The following is a 7,633-nucleotide window of genomic DNA, read 5'->3' as shown; positions in this document are numbered from 1 at the left end:
GGGGGTATTGGGTATATGTTTGGGGTAGTTTTCTATAGCATATTATCACAAAAAATCAGGATTTCATGGAGAAATTGACAAAGTCACTATTTCTGTGAAATTATTAAAATTAAAAAATCTACATTAAAAAAACTAATCAGTCAATTGTCAATATTATTAGCGACTGCACTGGATATATATCTAGGGCAACTTTTTACATCATCTTTGTGGCTCTGTGACATCTGGTTTACCCCCCGCCGAGTGTCAACCACCTGGAGCATATTTTGCTATAGGTTTACCTTGACTTGACCTACTTTCCTAAAATTAGGTCACTTGATATAAAATTATTGTGTGACCTCATCTTTGAAAGGATTTGTCAAATTGTTGAAAATTCTAAGAGATATTGCATTTTAAAATTTGCAAAATTTTCACTTTAAAAGACTCTGTGACCTTGAAAATTAGGTCAAGGTCAAAAAAATTGGGTGGACCGGAATAACTTTCCATAGGCTATCAGTATGAATTTTTTTCAGAATTTTAGAAAGAAATTTTTTGACGAAAAATAATAATAAGAACAGGAAAAACAATAGTATTTCCCTATGGGAAATCCTAATAACATGAAAAACAATAGTATTCCCCTATGGGGAATCCTAATTAAACTTCGTCATTTCGATCTGCTTAGTGGAAATTCGAAAGGCGGTAGTTTAAGAGGCAGACGCAAATGTCTGCTACAGAAGAAACCAATCTAGTCGATTTTACGATTTTTTACAACGTATACAACATTGTCCTTCATGAGGATGAATTAAAAAAAATAGTGCAGCATAATTTTAATGTACTGCTGCATGTACGTACTGTACTTATACATGTACTGTAGTGTTACTGTGGCGGGGTGACGTACAGCCTTTCTAAACGTAACTCATCGTGATTCGCGGGTCGCACCGTGGCTCAGGCCCTGCTTAACTTGGTTGTGAACATATAGCCAGAGACAACAAATTCAATGGACTTAAGTCATGTGCTCAAGAGATGCTCTTGACCGTTCCCTCACGGTCTGTATTCTCAACTGTCGGATGTAGACTTGTCGCTCTACATGTAGATGACGTCCTTAAAAACAACTGAGAATGTTTTGTTTTTCAAAAAAATTAAAACAGACTATAGCTCTCGCAGTCCTAGTGGATGTGGTCTCAGTTTTCCAATGCAAAGATGTCCAAAAGTGTGGACCATGAGTGCAGTAATGTTTTTTTAATGACCTTCTGTTCTTTTACTATTTAACATGTTTATTGTGGATTCAGCGCAGGGCTGGTTTTAGTCTCCATTGCAACCCCCAGAGCAGTGAAATAGGCCAACTTCACAAACATCTAATTAATGGGGAATGCCAGCTTTGAGGGTCTGCCGCTAGATGGCGTGGGGGTGAAAGCAGTCCTTCTAAAATCTCGCAGAATCTCGCTCACGGCTTTACACCACAGTTTAACATGGAGCGTGTGCACGCGTCGCTGACAGTGAACCAACTCAAACGCAATTTACTTGAATGTGGTGCCATAACATCTGGATGAAAATGTGAATTGACTGAAAGGTATGTGTTTTCTTTTCATTTAGTGCTTGAAAAACACGAATGCTAACTATTTTCCTTGAAAAAATCAAAGATTAGTCGAGGTGTGTGTGTCAAATCTGACATGTTATGTACATGTAGACTACTGTAGGTACGAGTAGGCCTACGCTCATATTTTTTTTAGTAGCACGAAAGACGAAGATTTTTAATACTTAGTAAATGTACTTATTTATTTTCTTTATAAGGTTACCCAAAGAAGGCCCATATATTGGGGGCAAAGCCTGAAACTGTCGATTTCAGGACCCCAGGACAGCCAACTTCAAGAGCAGGATAAAATGATTACTTCAGGAATCTTACCTATCACTTCACATCAACGGCAAAGATTGATGTAGCCACCCTAATACAGGCGGCTGTGATGGACAACAACTATTGCCAAGTGCCATGAAAAGAATAAAGCATGGATAGAGGGAATGATGTAAGTGAAAACAGAGGTCTAATATTAAGAATCAGGCCCAAATATGATAAAGAATTATCAAACTAGGTGATGTGTGACATCATAGAATTATAATATTGTATCTAAACTATTTAATGCTGTAACCATCTACCATGCTTTAATGGGATATGAATATTTCAGGTTGAGGAACAAACAGCGAAGGACACTGAGCATAGCAAGTTATAACAAGGAAAGAGCGCGATCTGACACAAGGAGAGACAATAGGGGATCACTGCTTCCAGATTTGGAGAGATAATGGCAGCTACAGAGAAGAAGTATATGAACAAACTGTATGAATCGTTGTTGTGTCCAAAACCATTGCAAACACATTACAGTTGGACCCGGTGTAACATGAAAATGTGACTCCCATGAAAATGTGACTCCCCAGTCAGATTTTCATTATGAAAATGTGACTCCCCAGTCAGATTTTCATAATGAAAATCTGACTCCCCCCATGAAAATTTGACTCCCCCTCCACAAAAGTTCATAAATCTTATTTTATTTGAGTATATGACTGTGATCTTGTAGTATGTAAAAAGGAGGATAGACTGGCACATTTTTTGTAGTTTGCAGTGAAAATTTTAATGAAAAAATAAGAAAATTAAAAATGAGCACATAATGAAAATCTGACTCCCCCATGAAAATTTGACTCCCCCATCATAAAACTTTATAAATCTTATTTTATGTTGGGTACATGTCTGTGATCTTGTAGTATGTAAAATGGAGGATACATTGGCACATTTGTTGTAGTTTGAAGGTGAAAATTTTAATGAAAAATAAAGAAAATTAAAAATGTGCACAAAATGAAAATCTGACTCCCCCGTGAAAATTTGACTCCCCCATCATAAAACTTCATAAACCTTATTTTATTTTGGGTATATGTCTCTGATCTTGTAGTAAGTAAAATAGTTGATACATTGGCACATTTTTTGTAGTTTGCAGTGGAAATTTTAATGAAAAAATGAGAAAATTAAAAATTTGCACATAATGAAAATCTGACTCCCCCATGAAAATTTGACTCCCCCTCCACAAAACTTCATAAAACTTATTTTATTTTGAGTATGTCTGTGATCTTGTATAATGTACAATGGAGGATACATTGGCACATTTTTTGTAGTTTGCAGGTGAAAAATTATGTGAAAAAGTAAGAAAATTAAAAATGAGCAAATAATGAAAATCTGACTCCCCCATGAAAATATGACTGCCTCTCCACAAAACTTCATAAATCTTATTTTATTTTGAGTATGTGACTGTGATCTTGTAGTATGTGAAATGGAGGATACATTGGCGCTTTTTTGTAATTTGCAGGTGAAAATTTTCATGAAAAAATAAGAAAATTAAAAATGTCCACTTAATCGCCTATTCTCACCCCTATGAAAAAGTTATTTAATATTTGATGATCATTTCAACACCTTTTCTTTTAGGATACTTTATGAAAAATATGTTGGAAATATTTAAAGGTTTGATGATAAAATAGTGAAAGCATGAAAAAGAAATCATGAAGATCTTTATTTTTACACCCATGAGATTTGGACTCCCATGGAGAAAAGGACCTATTTTATATTCAGTCACCATACCACTGTTTTCCACATAGTTTGCATAGAGATGGATATTTTGTCATTATTTGAAAGTTTGATGATGAAAATTTTGGTCAATATTTTTAAAACAAGTATCCATCTTTATTCTTGTAGGTTTTGCACTCCCATTTCAAAACACTACATTTTTAACACAAGAAATTGGCCCCATCGCCTTTTTATTTAATTCTTCTTATATAGCATACCCAACAAAACACTTGCTTTTGTTTTCCCATTATTTTCCCCAAAGCTGGATGAAAGATGGGCTTAATTAAGCAAAAAGGATAATAAGTATGCATTCTTGTGCCCATAGGACTTTGACGACCCATCTTACAAATCAAATGTTTCATATTTAATATTTTTTCCTTTAAGCTACGACATATGAATAAGCTACCACCAAGCATGTCACAGTCTTATCACATTTGAAAGTTTGGTGGTGAAAACTTTTGTCAAAATTGAGTATGTTTTCGAAAGGAATTCATCTTACTACCTGTAGGATTACCTTGTCAAAATGTTTCATATTTCATTTTTAGCATTAGAAAATTTCAGTGCTCCAGGTCCTACCTGTGGCAGTACAAGAATGCAAATTTATTATCCATTTTTCATTTATTTTCACGCAGTATTTTACCATAAAACTTTTAAATATTTCCAATAAAGTATCATAAAAGAAAAGTTGTCAGAATGATCATCAAACATCAAATAAATAGCTTTTTATAGGGGAGCCATTGGGTGTTAGAAAACAAATCCTTAATTTTTATTATTTTCATGTGTTTTATTACTTTTTTCTCTCAATTTTTTAACCACGTGCACATTTTCAATTTTCTTATTTTTTCATTAAAATTTTCACTGCAAACTACAAAAAAATGTGCCAATGTATCATCCATTTTCCATACTACAAGATCACAGTCGTATACTCAAAATAAAATAAGATTTATGAAGTTTTGTGGAGGGGGAGTCATATTTTCATGGGGGAGTCAGATTTTCATTATGTGCACATTTTTAATTTTCTCATTTTTTCATTAAAATTTTCACTGCAAACTACAAAAAATATGCCAATGTATCAACCATTTTACATGCTACAGGATCACAGTCATATACTCAAAATAAAATAAGATTTATGAAGTTTTGTGGTGGGGGAGTCAAATTTTCATGGGGGAGTCAGATTTTCATTATGTGCACATTTTTAATTTTATCATTTTTTCATTAAAATTTTCACTGCAAACTACAAAAAATGTGCCAATGTATCAACCATTTTACATGCTACAAGATCACAGTTATATACTCAAAATAAAATAAGATTTATGAAGTTTTGTGGAGGGGGAGTCAAATTTTCATGGTGGAGTCAGATTTTCATTAGGTGCTCATTTTTAATTTTCTTATTTTTTCATTAAAATTCTCACTGCAAACTACAAATAATGTGCCAATGTATCAACCATTTTACATACTACAAGATCACAGTCATATACTAAATTAATTAGAGATTAATGAATGTTTTTTTGTAGGGGAGTCAAATTTTCATAGGGGAACCACATTTTCAATATGTGCACATTTTTAATTTTCTTTTTTTTATGAAAATTTTCACTTGCAAACTACAAAAAAGTGCCAATGTATCATCCATTATGCATATTACAAAATCATAGTCATTTACTCAAATAAAATGAGATTAATGAATGTTTTTTTTTTTGGGGGGGGGGTCAAAATTTCATAGGGGGAGTCAGATTTTCATTATGAAAATCTGACTGGGGAGTCAGATTTTCATAATGAAAATCTGACTGGGGAGTCACATTTTAGGGGAGTCAGATTTTCATGGTACACCGGACCTGATTTCCCCTTTTTGGAATGTGTATCTCGTGCACGCATCTGGGCCTAAAGAAAACCCGCAAATACTATATTCAGTTAGAAGGCCAGATGTTCATTACAAATCGCCCATTCTGCTATTTTGTTGCGTTTACATTCAAAGATCTGTTTGTGGGGTTGATCCATTCTGACACTGGATATTTTTCTACATGCATTTTGCCCAGGATAACTTTATTTAATGAAAAACACTATAGGAAGTATGTGTCAGCTAGTTTATAGAAAGTACCCCTGTATGAGATGGTTTTAGCTGCAATCACAATTTTGAAGTGCCATTTAAAAAAAATGTTTTAACTAAAATGAAATAATTTGGTGGTGCAATCTTTAAAGCATTTTTAGTGCAATGAAATAATTTTATGATGCTATATTATTTACAATACAGAACAAATATGATTAAGCTGTTTTTTTTTCATTTTTTACAGTAATTAAATAATTTGGTGGTGCTATATTCTTTACAAAAAGTACTTATGTGTTTATGCCATTTTTAATAATATTTAACTATAATGAAAAAAAACCTATGATGCTATTTTGTAAAGTATTTTTAGTGGGATGAAATAATTTAATAGTTGTATTTACAGCAAATAATTTGGTTTTTCTGCTTTTTGAAGAATTTTTCATTCTTCTGCTTTTTAAAGAATGGTGGTTCTATTCAAGTAAAATAATTCATAAGTACTATTTTGTAAAAAGGAACAAAAAACTGTGTTCATTTGTAAAATGTTTGCTTTCTTTAAATTTTATTTCTTAAACTGTTACAAAAAGTTTTCCATACCTACAGTAATCCATTGGCTGAGAAATTGCAGCTATATATTAAGAAAGGTTATTGCACAAATAAATTATCTAAGTATTACATGCTTTCATGGTTCTTACTATGGACTGAATAATAATTTTTTTTAAATGAAATATTTGGTTTTGCTGCTTTTTAATGAATTTTCAGAGCGATGAAATAATATGGTGTTTCTATTCAAGTAAAACAATTCAGAAGTGCTATCTTGTAAAAAAGAAAAAAAAAACTGTTCATTTATAAAATGTTTTCTTTCTTTAAATTTTATTTCTTAAACTGTTACAAAAATATTTCCAAACCTGCATTATTTCATTGGCTGAGAAATTGCACCTATACATGCACAAATAAATTATCTAACTATACCTAGTTTTATGATTCTTAAGATGGACTGAATAATTATTTTAAATAAAAATAATTACTTAATTAACATTACCGGCCATGCTCAATACATCAATAAAAAAGGATATTACTTAATAACACAACCTTACAGTATGCGGGTAGTAGGCTACCGGCGCTTATGTATATTTACTGACAACTCTTCTGAAATTGCGGACATAAGAAAACGCACTTTATTTGATAAATCATACTTCCTAGGGGCACTTTCTTGCTATGGAGCTCTCTTTCCAAAACTTTATAAGTTTTCCCAAGATCAATTAACCTTTCTACGTGTATTCTCTTTGAGGCAACTCGTCTATCTTTAGGGGCCTAATTACTGTGCCTGGGTCAAGCTGTAACTGTCCCTTTAACATGGAAGGTGTGTTGACATGGGCAACCCTTCACTTCAAACGAAGCCCTGAATCCTCAGGAAAATTATGCCCACCTTGCCGACTTTGACATTCAGGTACACAACAATACTGAGGCATGTTTATTAAGGCCAGTGCCACAGTCCAACACATGTTATTTCTAAAATGGCGACTGTGGAAGGACTGAATTCACACTAGCGACACCTGGCGCCAAGCGGGCTGGTATACCCCATTGATAATGTGATCTGAGCGCTTCGTCGGTAAAATATATCCAATTTTGGACTCAAGTATTATCAGCAGCTTCATTAAAGCTTGTTATGGTAAATGTAGATAAACAGTCCGATTATAGATTTTTTCCATCAACCTTTTCGCTTAAATTTCAGTTGAGCTAGTCACATAGAAATTGCAGTATAGGGTTCAGACATGCAAAAAAGAGAAAAGCAAAAACATATAATTGTATACAATACATTAGTCCTTTATTAACACTGACAGTCAATGTGACTAAAATAAGAAACAGCTTATCCAAATCATTTAAAATACTTTCAATGGCGAATATATAAAATAAAATTCACTTTAATCCCCAAAATCATATTTCCACTGACCAATGATAAAATTCGTTTATACTTAAAACCCCTGCCATTTTATTTAAAAAAACGAAACTACCCA

At 33.0% G+C, this 7,633-nt stretch overlaps 1 long non-coding RNA gene across 1 annotated transcript; it reads left to right on the top strand.

Moving 5' to 3' along the window:
- The first annotated feature begins 1,343 nt into the window (after positions 1-1,343).
- On the top strand, positions 1,344-2,509 carry LOC147761448 (uncharacterized). Its single transcript, XR_015334808.1, has 3 exons — positions 1,344-1,546; positions 1,768-1,997; positions 2,157-2,509. It is a non-coding gene; the product is annotated as an uncharacterized LOC147761448 (long non-coding RNA).
- Positions 2,510-7,633: the final 5,124 nt, after the last annotated feature.

The sequence above is a fragment of the Lingula anatina genome, chromosome 5, assembly GCF_051362555.1.
Source record: "Lingula anatina isolate TDL-2025a chromosome 5, LinAna3.0, whole genome shotgun sequence".
NCBI lineage: Eukaryota > Metazoa > Brachiopoda > Lingulata > Lingulida > Lingulidae > Lingula > Lingula anatina.
The sequence above is the reverse complement of the archived record's forward strand: the minus strand, read 5'-3'. Positions and strand labels throughout refer to the sequence as shown.